General features: G+C 57.4%; 1 protein-coding gene across 1 annotated transcript in view; it reads left to right on the top strand.

Moving 5' to 3' along the window:
- Positions 1-19,511, top strand: part of LOC137309934 (E3 ubiquitin-protein ligase TRIM39-like) — a 130,670-nt gene that overhangs the window by 107,564 nt on the left and 3,595 nt on the right. The gene's annotated exons all lie outside the window — the stretch shown is intronic.

Below are 19,511 nucleotides of genomic sequence, written 5' to 3'. Positions count from 1 at the left end.
ACACAGACACACACGCCCAGTCACAGAGACTCACACAGACGCACACGCCCTGTCACAGAGACTCTCACAGACGCACACGCCCCGTCACAGAGACTCACAGAGACACACACGCCCTGTCACAGAGACTCACACAGACACACGCGCCCTGTCACAGAGACTCACACAGACACACGCGCCCTGTCACAGAGACTCACACAGACACACGCGCCCTGTCACAGAGACTCACACAGACACACACGCCCTGTCCCAGAGACTCACAGACACACACGCCCTGTCACAGAGACTCACACAGACACACACGCCCTGTCACAGAGACTCACACAGACACACACGCCCTGTCACAGAGACTCACACAGACACACACGCTCTGTCACAGTGACTCACACAGACACACACGCCCCGTCACAGACACTCACACAGACACACACGCCCCGTCACAGAGACTCACACAGACGCACACGCCCCGTCACAGAGACTCACACAGACACACACGCCCTGTCACAGAGACTCACACAGACACACGCGCCCTGTCACAGAGACTCACACAGACACACGCCCCCTGTCACAGAGACTCACACAGACACACACGCTCTGTCACAGAGACTCACACAGACACACACGCCCTGTCACAGCGACTCACAGACACACACGCCCTGTCACAGAGACTCACACAGACTCACACGCCCTGTCACAGAGACTCACACAGACACACACGGCCCGTCACAGAGACTCACACAGACACACACGCCCGGTCACAGAGACTCACACAGACACACACGCCCTGTCACAGAGACTCACACAGACACACACGCCCCGTCACAGAGACTCACACAGACACACACGCCCCGTCACAGAGACTCACACAGACACACACGCCCGGTCACAGAGACTCACAGAGACACACACGCCCCGTCACCGAGACTCACACAGACACACACGCCCCGTCACAGAGACTCACACAGACACACACGCCCCGTCACAGAGACTCACACAGACACACGCGCCCTGTCACAGAGACTCACACAGACACACACGCCCCGTCACAGAGACTCACACAGACACACGCGCCCTGTCACAGAGACTCACACAGACACACGCGCCGTGTCACAGAGACTCACACAGACACAGACGCCCTGTCACAGAGACTCACACAGACACACGCGCCCTGTCACAGAGACTCACACAGACACACACGCCCAGTCACAGAGACTCACACAGACGCACACGCCCTGTCACAGAGACTCTCACAGACGCACACGCCCCGTCACAGAGACTCACAGAGACACACACGCCCTGTCACAGAGACTCACACAGACACACACGCCCTGTCACAGAGACTCACACAGACACACGCGCCCTGTCACAGAGACTCACACAGACACACGCGCCCTGTCACAGAGACTCACACAGACACACACGCCCTGTCACAGAGACTCACACGGACACACACGCCCTGTCACAGAGACTCACACAGACACACACGCCCAGTCACAGAGACTCACACAGACACACACGGCCAGTCACAGAGACTCACACAGACGCACACGCCCTGTCACAGAGACTCTCACAGACGCACACGCCCCGTCACAGAGACTCACAGAATCACACACGCCCTGTCACAGAGACTCACACAGACACACACGCCCTGTCACAGAGACTCACACAGACACACACGCCCTGTCACAGAGACTCACACAGACACACACACCCAGTCACAGAGACTCACACAGACACACACGCCCTGTCACAGAGACTCACACAGACACGCACGCCCCGTTACAGAGACTCACACAGACACGCACGCCCAGTCATAGAGACTCACACAGACACACACGCCCAGTCACAGAGACTCACACAGACACACACGCCCTGTCACAGAGACGCACACAGACACACACACCCCGTCACAGATACTCACACAGACACACACACCCCGTCACAGAGACTCACACAGACACACACGCCCCGTCACAGAGACTCACACAGACACACACGCCCCGTCACAGAGACTCACACAGACACACACGCCCCGTCACAGAGACTCACACAGACACACACGCCCCGTCACAGAGACTCACACAGACACACACGCCCAGTCACAGAGACTCACACAGACACACACGCCCCGTCACAGAGACTCACACAGACACACACGCCCCGTCACAGAGACTCACACAGACACACACGCCCCGTCACAGAGACTCACACAGACACACACGCCCTGTCACAGAGACTTACACAGACACACGCGCCCCGTCACAGAGACTCACACAGACACACACGCCCTGTCACAGAGACTCACACAGACACACGCGCCCCGTCACAGAGACTCACACAGACACACACGCCCTGTCACAGAGACTCACACAGACACACACGCCCTGTCACAGAGACTCACACAGACGCACAGGCCCTGTCACAGAGACTCACACAGACACACACGCCCTGTCACAGAGACTCACACAGACACACACGCCCCGTCACAGAGACTCACACAGACACACACGCCCTGTCACAGAGACTCACACAGACACACACGCCCTGTCACAGAGACTCACACAGACACACACGCCCCGTCACAGAGACTCACACAGACACACACGCCCCGTCACAGAGACTCACACAGATACACACGCCCCGTCACAGAGACTCACACAGATACACACGCCCTGTCACAGATACTCACAGAGACACACACGCCCTGTCACAGAGACTCACACAGACACACACGCCCCGTCACAGAGACTCACACAGACACACACGCCCTGTCACAGAGCCTCACAGAGACACACACGCCCCGTCACAGAGACTCACACAGACACACACGCCCCATCACAGAGACTCACACAGACACACACGCCCCGTCACAGAGACTCACACAGATACACACGCCCCGTCACAGAGACTCACACAGATACACACGCCCTGTCACAGATACTCACAGAGACACACACGCCCTGTCACAGAGACTCACAAAGACACACACGCCCTGTCACAGAGACTCACACAGACACACACGCCCAGTCACAGAGACTCACACAGACGCACACGCCCTGTCACAGAGACTCTCACAGACGCACACGCCCCGTCACAGAGACTCACAGAGACACACACGCCCTGTCACAGAGACTCACACAGACACACACGCCCTGTCACAGAGACTCACACAGACACACACGCCCTGTCACAGAGACTCACACAGACACACACGCCCTGTCACAGAGACTCACACAGACACACACGCCCTGTCACAGAAACTCACACAGACACACACGCCCTGCCACAGAGAAACTCACAGACACACACGCCCTGTCACAGAGACTCACACAGACACACACGCCCTGTCACAGAGACTCACACAGACACACACGCCCTGTCACAGAGTCTCACACAGACACACACGCCCTGTCACCGTGACTCACACAGACACACACGCCCCGTCACAGAGACTCACACAGACACACACGCCCGGTCACAGAGACTCACAGAGACACACACGCCCCGTCACCGAGACTCACACAGACACACACGCCCCGTCACAGAGACTCACACAGACACACACGCCCCGTCAGAGAGACTCACACAGACACACACGCCCCGTCACAGAGACTCACACAGACACACGCGCCCTGTCACAGAGACTCACACAGACACACACGCCCCGTCACAGAGACTCACACAGACACACGCGCCCTGTCACAGAGACTCACACAGACACACACGCCCTGTCACAGAGACTCACACAGACACACGCGCCGTGTCACAGAGACTCACACAGACGCCCTGTCACAGAGACTCACACAGACACACGCGCCCTGTCACAGAGACTCACACAGACACACACGCCCAGTCACAGAGACTCACACAGACGCACACGCCCTGTCACAGAGACTCTCACAGACGCACACGCCCCGTCACAGAGACTCACAGAGACACACACGCCCTGTCACAGAGACTCACACAGACACACACGCCCTGTCACAGAGACTCACACAGACACACGCGCCCTGTCACAGAGACTCACACAGACACACGCGCCCTGTCACAGAGACTCACACAGACACACACGCCCAGTCACAGAGACTCACACGGACACACACGCCCTGTCACAGAGACTCACACAGACACACACGCCCAGTGATAGAGACTCACACAGACACACACGGCCAGTCACAGAGACTCACACAGACGCACACGCCCTGTCACAGAGACTCTCACAGACGCACACGCCCCGTCACAGAGACTCACAGAATCACACACGCCCTGTCACAGAGACTCACACAGACACACACGCCCTGTCACAGAGACTCACACAGACACACACGCCCTGTCACAGAGACTCACACAGACACACACACCCAGTCACAGAGACTCACACAGACACACACGCCCTGTCACAGAGACTCACACAGACACGCACGCCCCGTTACAGAGACTCACACAGACACGCACGCCGAGTCATAGAGACTCACACAGACACACACGCCCAGTCACAGAGACTCACACAGACACACACGCCCAGTCACAGAGACTCACACAGACACACACGCCCTGTCACAGAGACTCACACAGACACGCACGCCCCGTTACAGAGACTCACACAGACACGCACGCCGAGTCATAGAGACTCACACAGACACACACGCCCAGTCACAGAGACTCACACAGACACACACGCCCCGTCACAGATACTCACACAGACACACACGCCCCGTCACAGAGACTCACACAGACACACACGCCCCGTCACAGAGACTCACACAGACACACACGCCCCGTCACAGAGACTCACACAGACACACACGCCCCGTCACAGAGACTCACACAGACACACACGCCCCGTCACAGAGACTCACACAGACACACACGCCCAGTCACAGAGACTCACACAGACACACACGCCCCGACACAGAGACTCACACAGACACACACGCCCCGTCACAGAGACTCACACAGACACACACGCCCTGTCACAGAGACTCACACAGACGCACACGCCCAGTCACAGAGACTCACACAGACGCACACGCCCCGTCACAGAGACTCACACAGACACACACGCCCCGTCACAGAGACTCACACAGACACACACGCCCCGTCACAGAGACTCACACAGACACTCACGCCCTGTCACAGAGACTTACACAGACACACACGCCCTGTCACAGAGACTCACACAGACACACGCGCCCCGTCACAGAGACTCACACAGACACACGCGCCCTGTCACAGAGACTCACACAGACACACACGCCCTGTCACAGAGACTCACACAGACACACACGGCCAGTCACAGAGACTCACACAGACACACACGCCCAGTCACAGAGACTCACACAGACACACACGGCCAGTCACAGAGACTCACACAGACGCACACGCCCTGTCACAGAGACTCTCACAGACGCACACGCCCCGTCACAGAGACTCACAGAATCACACACGCCCTGTCACAGAGACTCACACAGACACACACGCCCTGTCACAGAGACTCACACAGACACACACGCCCTGTCACAGAGACTCACACAGACACACACACCCAGTCACAGAGACTCACACAGACACACACGCCCTGTCACAGAGACTCACACAGACACGCACGCCCCGTTACAGAGACTCACACAGACACGCACGCCCAGTCATAGAGACTCACACAGACACACACGCCCCGTCACAGATACTCACACAGACACACACACCCCGTCACAGAGACTCACACAGACACACACGCCCCGTCACAGAGACTCACACAGACACACACGCCCCGTCACAGAGACTCACACAGACACACACGCCCCGTCACAGAGACTCACACAGACACACACGCCCAGTCACAGAGACTCACACAGACACACACGCCCCGTCACAGAGACTCACACAGACACACACGCCCCGTCACAGAGACTCACACAGACACACACGCCCTGTCACAGAGACTCACACAGACGCACACGCCCAGTCACAGAGACTCACACAGACACACACGCCCCGTCACAGAGACTCACACAGACACACACGCCCCGTCACAGAGACTCACACAGACACACACGCCCCGTCACAGAGACTCACACAGACACTCACGCCCTGTCACAGAGACTTACACAGACACTCACGCCCTGTCACAGAGACTTACACAGACACACACGCCCTGTCACAGAGACTCACACAGACACACACGCCCCGTCACAGAGACTCACACAGACACACACGCCCCGTCACAGAGACTCACACAGACACACACGCCCCGTCACAGAGACTCACACAGACACTCACGCCCTGTCACAGAGACTTACACAGACACACACGCCCCGTCACAGAGACTCACACAGACACACACGCCCTGTCACAGAGACTCACACAGACACACACGCCCTGTCACAGAGCTCACACAGACGCACAGGCCCTGTCACAGAGACTCACACAGACACACATGCCCTGTCACAGAGACTCACACAGACACACACGCCCCGTCACAGAGACTCACACAGACACACACGCCCTGTCACAGAGACTCACACAGACACACACGCCCTGTCACAGAGACTCACACAGACACACACGCCCCGTCACAGAGACTCACACAGACACACACGCCCCGTCACAGAGACTCACACAGATACACACGCCCCGTCACAGAGACTCACACAGATACACACGCCCTGTCACAGATACTCACAGAGACACACACGCCCTGTCACAGAGACTCACACAGACACACACGCCCCGTCACAGAGACTCACACAGACACACACGCCCCGTCACAGAGACTCACACAGACACACACGCCCCGTCACAGAGACTCACACAGATACAATCGCCCCGTCACAGAGACTCACACAGATACACACGCCCTGTCACAGATACTCACAGAGACACACACGCCCTGTCACAGAGACTCACACAGACACACACGCCCTGTCACAGAGACTCACACAGACACACACGCCCAGTCACAGAGACTCACACAGACGCACACGCCCTGTCACAGAGACTCTCACAGACGCACACGCCCCGTCACAGAGACTCACAGAGACACACACGCCCTGTCACAGAGACTCACACAGACACACACGCCCTGTCACAGAGACTCACACAGACACACACGCCCTGTCACAGAGACTCACACAGACACACACGCCCTGCCACAGAGAAACTCACAGACACACACGCCCTGTCACAGAGACTCACACAGACACACACGCCCTGTCACAGAGACTCACACAGACACACACGCCCTGTCACAGAGTCTCACACAGACACACACGCCCTGTCACCGTGACTCACACAGACACACACGCCCTGTCACAGAGACTCACACAGACACACACGCCCTGTCACAGAGTCTCACAAAGACACACACGCCCTGTCACCGAGACTCACACAGACACACACGCCCCGTCACAGAGACTCACACAGACACACACGCCCTGTCACCGTGACTCACACAGACGCACAGGCCCTGTCACAGAGACTCACACAGACACACACGCCCTGTCACAGAGCCTCACACAGACACACACGCCCCGTCACAGAGACTCACACAGACACACACGCCCTGTCTCAGAGACTCACACAGACACACACGCCCCGTCACAGAGACTCACACAGACACACGCGCCCTGTCACAGAGACTCACACAGACACACGCGCCCTGTCACAGAGACTCACACAGACAAACACGCCCTGTCACAGAGACTCACACAGACACACGCGCCCCGTCACAGAGACTCACACAGACACACACGCCCCGTCACAGAGACTCACACAGACACACACGCCCCGTCACAGAGACTCACACAGACACACACGCCCCGTCACAGAGACTCACACAGACACACACGCCCAGTCACAGAGACTCACACAGACACACACGCCCCGTCACAGAGACTCACACAGACACACACGCCCCGTCACAGAGACTCACACAGACACACACGCCCTGTCACAGAGACTCACACAGACGCACACGCCCAGTCACAGAGACTCACACAGACACACACGCCCCGTCACAGAGACTCACACAGACACACACGCCCCGTCACAGAGACTCACACAGACACACACGCCCCGTCACAGAGACTCACACAGACACTCACGCCCTGTCACAGAGACTTACACAGTCACTCACGCCCTGTCACAGAGACTTACACAGACACACACGCCCTGTCACAGAGACTCACACAGACACACACGCCCCGTCACAGAGACTCACACAGACACACACGCCCCGTCACAGAGACTCACACAGACACACACGCCCCGTCACAGAGACTCACACAGACACTCACGCCCTGTCACAGAGACTTACACAGACACACACGCCCCGTCACAGAGACTCACACAGACACACACGCCCTGTCACAGAGACTCACACAGACACACACGCCCTGTCACAGAGCTAACACAGACGCACAGGCCCTGTCACAGAGACTCACACAGACACACACGCCCTGTCACAGAGACTCACACAGACACACACGCCCCGTCACAGAGACTCACACAGACACACACGCCCTGTCACAGAGACTCACACAGACACACACGCCCTGTCACAGAGACTCACACAGACACACACGCCCCGTCACAGAGACTCACACAGACACACACGCCCCGTCACAGAGACTCACACAGATACACACGCCCCGTCACAGAGACTCACACAGATACACACGCCCTGTCACAGATACTCACAGAGACACACACGCCCTGTCACAGAGACTCACACAGACACACACGCCCCGTCACAGAGACTCACACAGACACACACGCCCCATCACAGAGACTCACACAGACACACACGCCCCGTCACAGAGACTCACACAGATACAATCGCCCCGTCACAGAGACTCACACAGATACACACGCCCTGTCACAGATACTCACAGAGACACACACGCCCTGTCACAGAGACTCACACAGACACACACGCCCTGTCACAGAGACTCACACAGACACACACGCCCAGTCACAGAGACTCACACAGACGCACACGCCCTGTCACAGAGACTCTCACAGACGCACACGCCCCGTCACAGAGACTCACAGAGACACACACGCCCTGTCACAGAGACTCACACAGACACACACGCCCTGTCACAGAGACTCACACAGACACACACGCCCTGTCACAGAGACTCACACAGACACACACGCCCTGCCACAGAGAAACTCACAGACACACACGCCCTGTCACAGAGACTCACACAGACACACACGCCCTGTCACAGAGACTCACACAGACACACACGCCCTGTCACAGAGTCTCACACAGACACACACGCCCTGTCACCGTGACTCACACAGACACACACGCCCTGTCACAGAGACTCACACAGACACACACGCCCTGTCACAGAGTCTCACAAAGACACACACGCCCTGTCACCGAGACTCACACAGACACACACGCCCCGTCACAGAGACTCACACAGACACACACGCCCTGTCACCGTGACTCACACAGACGCACAGGCCCTGTCACAGAGACTCACACAGACACACACGCCCTGTCACAGAGCCTCACACAGACACACACGCCCCGTCACAGAGACTCACACAGACACACACGCCCTGTCTCAGAGACTCACACAGACACACACGCCCCGTCACAGAGACTCACACAGACACACGCGCCCTGTCACAGAGACTCACACAGACACACGCGCCCTGTCACAGAGACTCACACAGACAAACACGCCCTGTCACAGAGACTCACACAGACACACGCGCCCTGTCACAGAGACTCACACAGACACATGCGCCCTGTCGCAGAGACTCACACAGACGCACACGCCCTGTCACAGAGACACACACAGACACACACGCCCTGTCACAGAGACTCACACAGACACACACGCCCTGTCACAGAGACTCACACAGACACACACGCCCTGTCACAGAGACTCACACAGACACACACGCCCTGTCACAGAGACTCACACAGACACACGCGCCCCGTCACAGAGACTCACACAGACACACACGCCCTGTCACAGAGACTCACACAGACACACACGCCCTGTCACAGAGACTCACACAGACACACACGGCCAGTCACAGAGACTCACACAGACACACACGCCCAGTCACAGAGACTCACACAGACACACACGGCCAGTCACAGAGACTCACACAGACGCACACGCCCTGTCACAGAGACTCTCACAGACGCACACGCCCCGTCACAGAGACTCACAGAATCACACACGCCCTGTCACAGAGACTCACACAGACACACACGCCCTGTCACAGAGACTCACACAGACACACACGCCCTGTCACAGAGACTCACACAGACACACACACCCAGTCACAGAGACTCACACAGACACACACGCCCTGTCACAGAGACTCACACAGACACGCACGCCCCGTTACAGAGACTCACACAGACACGCACGCCCAGTCATAGAGACTCACACAGACACACACGCCCAGTCACAGAGACTCACACAGACACACACGCCCTGTCACAGAGACTCACACAGACACACACGCCCCGTCACAGATACTCACACAGACACACACACCCCGTCACAGAGACTCACACAGACACACACGCCCCGTCACAGAGACTCACACAGACACACACGCCCCGTCACAGAGACTCACACAGACACACACGCCCCGTCACAGAGACTCACACAGACACACACGCCCCGTCACAGAGACTCACACAGACACACACGCCCAGTCACAGAGACTCACACAGACACACACGCCCCGTCACAGAGACTCACACAGACACACACGCCCCGTCACAGAGACTCACACAGACACACACGCCCTGTCACAGAGACTCACACAGACGCACACGCCCAGTCACAGAGACTCACACAGACACACACGCCCCGTCACAGAGACTCACACAGACACACACGCCCCGTCACAGAGACTCACACAGACACACACGCCCCGTCACAGAGACTCACACAGACACTCACGCCCTGTCACAGAGACTTACACAGACACACACGCCCTGTCACAGAGACTCACACAGACACACGCGCCCCGTCACAGAGACTCACACAGACACACACGCCCTGTCAACAGAGACTCACACAGACACACACGCCCTGTCACAGAGCTCACACAGACGCACAGGCCCTGTCACAGAGACTCACACAGACACACACGCCCTGTCACAGAGACTCACACAGACACACACGCCCCGTCACAGAGACTCACACAGACACACACGCCCTGTCACAGAGACTCACACAGACACACACGCCCTGTCACAGAGACTCACACAGACACACACGCCCCGTCACAGAGACTCACACAGACACACACGCCCCGTCACAGAGACTCACACAGATACACACGCCCCGTCACAGAGACTCACACAGATACACACGCCCTGTCACAGATACTCACAGAGACACACACGCCCTGTCACAGAGACTCACACAGACACACACGCCCCGTCACAGAGACTCACACAGACACACACGCCCCGTCACAGAGACTCACACAGACACACACGCCCCGTCACAGAGACTCACACAGATACAATCGCCCCGTCACAGAGACTCACACAGATACACACGCCCTGTCACAGATACTCACAGAGACACACACGCCCTGTCACAGAGACTCACACAGACACACACGCCCTGTCACAGAGACTCACACAGACACACACGCCCAGTCACAGAGACTCACACAGACGCACACGCCCTGTCACAGAGACTCTCACAGACGCACACGCCCCGTCACAGAGACTCACAGAGACACACACGCCCTGTCACAGAGACTCACACAGACACACACGCCCTGTCACAGAGACTCACACAGACACACACGCCCTGTCACAGAGACTCACACAGACACACACGCCCTGCCACAGAGAAACTCACAGACACACACGCCCTGTCACAGAGACTCACACAGACACACACGCCCTGTCACAGAGACTCACACAGACACACACGCCCTGTCACAGAGTCTCACACAGACACACACGCCCTGTCACCGTGACTCACACAGACACACACGCCCTGTCACAGAGACTCACACAGACACACACGCCCTGTCACAGAGTCTCACAAAGACACACACGCCCTGTCACCGAGACTCACACAGACACACACGCCCCGTCACAGAGACTCACACAGACACACACGCCCTGTCACCGTGACTCACACAGACGCACAGGCCCTGTCACAGAGACTCACACAGGCACACACGCCCTGTCACAGAGCCTCACACAGACACACACGCCCCGTCACAGAGACTCACACAGACACACACGCCCTGTCTCAGAGACTCACACAGACACACACGCCCCGTCACAGAGACTCACACAGACACACGCGCCCTGTCACAGAGACTCACACAGACACACGCGCCCTGTCACAGAGACTCACACAGACAAACACGCCCTGTCACAGAGACTCACACAGACACACGCGCCCTGTCACAGAGACTCACACAGACACATGCGCCCTGTCGCAGAGACTCACACAGACGCACACGCCCTGTCACAGAGACACACACAGACACACACGCCCTGTCACAGAGACTCACACAGACACACACGCCCTGTCACAGAGACTCACACAGACACACACGCCCTGTCACAGAGACTCACACAGACACACACGCCCTGTCACAGAGACTCACACAGACACACGCGCCCTGTCACAGAGACTCACACAGACACAAACGCCCTGCCACAGAGACTCTCACAGACACACGCGCCCTGTCACAGAGACTCACACAGACACACTCGCCCCGTCACAGAGACTCACACAGACACACACGCCCGGTCACAGAGACTCACACAGACACACACGCCCCGTCACCGAGACTCACACAGACACACACGCCCCGTCACAGAGACTCACACAGACAAACAGGCCCTGTCACAGAGACTCACACAGACACACACGCCCGGTCACAGAGACTCACACAGACACACACGCCCCGTCACCGAGACTCACACAGACACACACGCCCCGTCACAGAGACTCACACAGACACACACGCCCTGTCACAGAGACTCACACAGACACACACGCCCCGTCACAGAGACTCACACAGACACACACGCCCTGTCACAGAGACTCACACAGACACACGCGCCCCGTCACAGAGACTCACATAGACACACGCGCCCTGTCACAGAGACTCACACAGACACACACGCCCTGTCACAGAGACTCACACAGACACACGCGCCCTGTCACAGAGACTCACACAGACACAAACGCCCTGCCACAGAGACTCTCACAGACACACACGCCCTGTCACAGAGACTCACACAGACACACGCGCCCCGTCACAGAGACTCACACAGACACACACGCCCGGTCACAGAGACTCACACAGACACACACGCCCCGTCACCGAGACTCACACAGACACACACGCCCCGTCACAGAGACTCACACAGACACACACGCCCTGTCACAGAGACTCATACAGACACACACGCCCGGTCACAGAGACTCACACAGACACACACGCCCCGTCACCGAGACTCACACAGACACACACGCCCTGTCACAGAGACTCACACAGACACACACGCCCTGTCACAGAGACTCACACAGACACACACGCCCCTTCACAGAGACTCACACAGACACACACGCCCTGTCACAGAGACTCACACAGACACACGCGCCCCGTCACAGAGACTCACATAGACACACGCGCCCTGTCACAGAGACTCACACAGACACACACGCCCTGTCACAGAGACTCACACAGACACACGCGCCCTGTCACAGAGACTCACACAGACACACGCGCCCTGTCACAGAGACTCACACAGACACACGCGCCCTGTCACAGAGACTCACACAGACACACGCGCCCTGTCACAGAGACTCACACAGACACACACGCCCTGTCCCAGAGACTCACAGACACACACGCCCTGTCACAGAGACTCACACAGACACATACGCCCTGTCACAGAGACTCACACAGACACACACGCCCTGTCACAGAGACTCACACAGACACACACGCCCTGTCACAGTGACTCACACAGACACACACGCCCCGTCACAGACACTCACACAGACACACACGCCCCGTCACAGAGACTCACACAGACGCACACGCCCCGTCACAGAGACTCACACAGACACACACGCCCTGTCACAGAGACTCACACAGACACACGCGCCCTGTCACAGAGACTCACACAGACACACGTGCCCTGTCACAGAGACTCACACAGACACACACGCTCTGTCACAGAGACTCACACAGACACACACGCCCTGTCACAGCGACTCACAGACACACACGCCCTGTCACAGAGACTCACACAGACTCACACGCCCTGTCACAGAGACTCACACAGACACACACGCCCCGTCACAGAGACTCACACAGACACACACGCCCGGTCACAGAGACTCACACAGACACACACGCCCTGTCACAGAGACTCACACAGACACACACGCCCCGTCACAGAGACTCACACAGACACACACGCCCCGTCACAGAGACTCACACAGACACACACGCCCGGTCACAGAGACTCACAGAGACACACACGCCCCGTCACCGAGACTCACACAGACACACACGCCCCGTCACAGAGACTCACACAGACACACACGCCCCGTCACAGAGACTCACACAGACACACACGCCCCGTCACAGAGAGTCACACAGACACACGCGCCCTGTCACAGAGACTCACACAGACACACACGCCCTGTCACAGAGACTCACACAGACACACACGCCCTGTCACAGAGTCTCACACAGACACACACGCCCTGTCACCGTGACTCACACAGACACACACGCCCTGTCACAGAGACTCACACAGACACACACGCCCTGTCACAGAGTCTCACAAAGACACACACGCCCTGTCACCGAGACTCACACAGACACACACGCCCCGTCACAGAGACTCACACAGACACACACGCCCTGTCACCGTGACTCACACAGACGCACAGGCCCTGTCACAGAGACTCACACAGACACACACGCCCTGTCACAGAGCCTCACACAGACACACACGCCCCGTCACAGAGACTCACACAGACACACACGCCCTGTCTCAGAGACTCACACAGACACACACGCCCCGTCACAGAGACTCACACAGACACACGCGCCCTGTCACAGAGACTCACACAGACACACGCGCCCTGTCACAGAGACTCACACAGACAAACACGCCCTGTCACAGAGACTCACACAGACACACGCGCCCTGTCACAGAGACTCACACAGACACATGCGCCCTGTCGCAGAGACTCACACAGACGCACACGCCCTGTCACAGAGACACACACAGACACACACGCCCTGTCACAGAGACTCACACAGACACACACGCCCTGTCACAGAGACTCACACAGACACACACGCCCTGTCACAGAGACTCACACAGACACACTCGCCCCGTCACAGAGACTCACACAGACACACACGCCCGGTCACAGAGACTCACACAGACACACACGCCCCGTCACCGAGACTCACACAGACACACACGCCCCGTCACAGAGACTCACACAGACACACAGGCCCTGTCACAGAGACTCACACAGACACACACGCCCGGTCACAGAGACTCACACAGACACACACGCCCCGTCACCGAGACTCACACAGACACACACGCCCCGTCACAGAGACTCACACAGACACACACGCCCTGTCACAGAGACTCACACAGACACACACGCCCCGTCACAGAGACTCACACAGACACACACGCCCTGTCACAGAGACTCACACAGACACACGCGCCCCGTCACAGAGACTCACATAGACACACGCGCCCTGTCACAGAGACTCACACAGACACACACGCCCTGTCACAGAGACTCACACAGACACACGCGCCCTGTCACAGAGACTCACACAGACACAAACGCCCTGCCACAGAGACTCTCACAGACACACACGCCCTGTCACAGAGACTCACACAGACACACGCGCCCCGTCACAGAGACTCACACAGACACACACGCCCGGTCACAGAGACTCACACAGACACACACGCCCCGTCACCGAGACTCACACAGACACACACGCCCCGTCACAGAGACTCACACAGACACACACGCCCTGTCACAGAGACTCATACAGACACACACGCCCGGTCACAGAGACTCACACAGACACACACGCCCCGTCACCGAGACTCACACAGACACACACGCCCTGTCACAGAGACTCACACAGACACACACGCCCTGTCACAGAGACTCACACAGACACACACGCCCCATCACAGAGACTCACACAGACACACACGCCCTGTCACAGAGACTCACACAGACACACGCGCCCCGTCACAGAGACTCACATAGACACACGCGCCCTGTCACAGAGACTCACACAGACACACACGCCCTGTCACAGAGACTCACACAGACACACGCGCCCTGTCACAGAGACTCACACAGACACACGCGCCCTGTCACAGAGACTCACACAGACACACGCGCCCTGTCACAGACACTCACACAGACACACACGCCCCGTCACAGAGACTCACACAGACACACACGCCCTCTCCCAGAGACTCACACAGACACACACGCCCTGTCACAGAGACTCACACAGACACACGCGCCCTGTCACAGAGACTCACACAGACACACGCGCCCTGTCACAGAGACTCACACAGACACACACGCCCTGTCACAGCGACTCACAGACACACACGCCCTGTCACAGAGACTCACACAGACTCACACGCCCTGTCACAGAGACTCACACAGACACACACGCCCCGTCACAGAGACTCACACAGACACACACGCCCGGTCACAGAGACTCACACAGACACACACGCCCTGTCACAGAGACTCACACAGACACACACGCCCCGTCACAGAGACTCACACAGACACACACGCCCCGTCACAGAGACTCACACAGACACACACGCCCGGTCACAGAGACTCACAGAGACACACGCGCCCTGTCACAGAGACTCACACAGACACACACGCCCTGTCACAGAGACTCACACAGACACACGCGCCGTGTCACAGAGACTCACACAGACACAGACGCCCTGTCACAGAGACTCACACAGACACACGCGCCCTGTCACAGAGACTCACACAGACACACACGCCCAGTCACAGAGACTCACACAGACGCACACGCCCTGTCACAGAGACTCTCACAGACGCACACGCCCCGTCACAGAGACTCACAGAGACACACACGCCCTGTCACAGAGACTCACACAGACACACGCGCCCTGTCACAGAGACTCACACAGACACACGCGCCCTGTCACAGAGACTCACACAGACACACGCGCCCTGTCACAGAGACTCACACAGACACACACGCCCTGTCACAGAGACTCACACGGACACACACGCCCTGTCACAGAGACTCACACAGACACACACGCCCAGTCACAGAGACTCACACAGACACACACGGCCAGTCACAGAGACTCACACAGACGCACAAGCCCTGTCACAGAGACTCTCACAGACGCACACGCCCCGTCACAGAGACTCACAGAATCACACACGCCCTGTCACAGAGACTCACACAGACACACACGCCCTGTCACAGAGACTCACACAGACACACACGTCCTGTCACAGAGACTCACACAGACACACACACCCAGTCACAGAGACTCACACAGACACACACGCCCTGTCACAGAGACTCACACAGACACGCACGCCCCGTTACAGAGACTCACACAGACACGCACGCCCAGTCATAGAGACTCACACAGACACACACGCCCAGTCACAGAGACTCACACAGACACACACGACCTGTCACAGAGCCTCACAGACACACACGCCCTGTCACAGAGACTCACACAGACACACACGCCCTGTCACAGAGACTCACACAGACACACACGCCCTGTCACAGAGACTCACACAGACACACACGCCCTGTCACAGAGACTCACACAGACACACACGCCCTGTCACAGAGACTTACACAGACACACACGCCCTGTCACAGAGACTCACACAGACACACACGCCCTGTCACGGAGACTCACACAGACACACACGCCCCGTCACAGAGACTCACACAGACACGCACGCCCAGTCACAGAGACTCACACAGATACACACGCCCTGTCACAGAGACTCACACAGACACACACGCCCTGTCACAGAGACTCACACACACACACACGCCCCGTCACAGAGACTCACACAGACAGACACGCCCCGTCACAGAGACTCACACAGACACAAACGCCCTGTCACAGAGACTCACACAGACACACACGCCCTGTCACAGAGACTCACACAGACACAAACGCCCCGTCACAGAGACTCACACAGACACAAACACCCTGTCACAGAGACAAAGATAGACAGAGACACAGTAAGTGATCAACACAATCAATCAATGCACAAACATGAACAGATACTGGGATCACGGGAAGAGCAGGAATATCCCAAGGTCTGTTTATAATCTTACACAAGGATCACGGGGGCAGTGATTCATTTCTGTTTAACTCTTTGTTTTTCTCTGGTGTTTCTTCAGTCAGGGTTTAGCTCCGAGGATTTGAGGGTCGAGTTCCTGCACCTCTTTCCTCTCCACAACTCGGAATTGGTCCGAGTCTCAGATTCAGGGCTGGAGGGGGGTCCTGGGGAACTCACAGTGAACATTAACCGAAGGGACATAAGATTCATCCGAATTCTCAGGTCAATCCGCGGTACTGTTTGCAAACGGATGGAGGCTTTAATCAAGCTGTGGGCAGGATGGGACAGTAACAGGAGGGAGAGAGCCCAGGGCACACTCCTGTATTCAGGATGGGACAGTAACAGGAGGGAGAGAGCCCAGGGCACACTCCTGTATTCAGGATGGAACAGTAACAGGAGGGAGAGAGCCCAGGGCACACTCCTGTATTCAGGATGGAACAGTAACAGGAGGGAGAGAGCCCAGGGCACACTCCTGTATTCAGGATGGGACAGTAACAGGAGGGAGAGAGCTCAGGGCACACTCCTGTATTCAGGATGGAACAGTAACAGGAGGGAGAGAGCCCAGGGCACACTCCTGTATTCAGGATGGGACAGTAACAGGAGGGAGAGAGCTCAGGGCACACTCCTGTATTCAGGATGAGACAGTAACAGGAGGGAGAGAGCTCAGGGCACACTCCTGTATTCAGGATGGGACAGTAACAGGAGGGAGAGAGCCCAGGGCACACTCCTGTATTCAGGATGGAACAGTAACAGGAGGGAGAGAGCCCAGGGCACACTTCTGTATTCAGGATGGGACAGCAACAGGAGGGAGAGAGCCCAGGGCACACTCCTGTATTCAGGATGGGACAGTAACAGGAGAGAGAGCCCAGGGCACACTCCTGTATTCAGGATAGGACAGTAACAGGAGGGAGAGAGCCCAGGGCACACTCCTGTGAGCTGTGTGTTCCCAGTACAGCCGGTGCTGAGATTGTGGGGCTGGAACTGTGAGTCTGTGGGATGTGTTGTGTGTCGGTGAATCCCCTCCATTGTGTCTGGGAGAACGTGTGCACAGTGCCAGGGGCTTGTGTGATTAAACTG

This window comes from Heptranchias perlo, unplaced genomic scaffold (assembly GCF_035084215.1).
Source record: "Heptranchias perlo isolate sHepPer1 unplaced genomic scaffold, sHepPer1.hap1 HAP1_SCAFFOLD_192, whole genome shotgun sequence".
In the NCBI taxonomy this organism is placed as follows: Eukaryota; Metazoa; Chordata; class Chondrichthyes; order Hexanchiformes; family Hexanchidae; genus Heptranchias; species Heptranchias perlo.
Note: the sequence above shows the minus strand (reverse complement) of the source record. Positions and strands in the feature narration are given on the sequence as shown.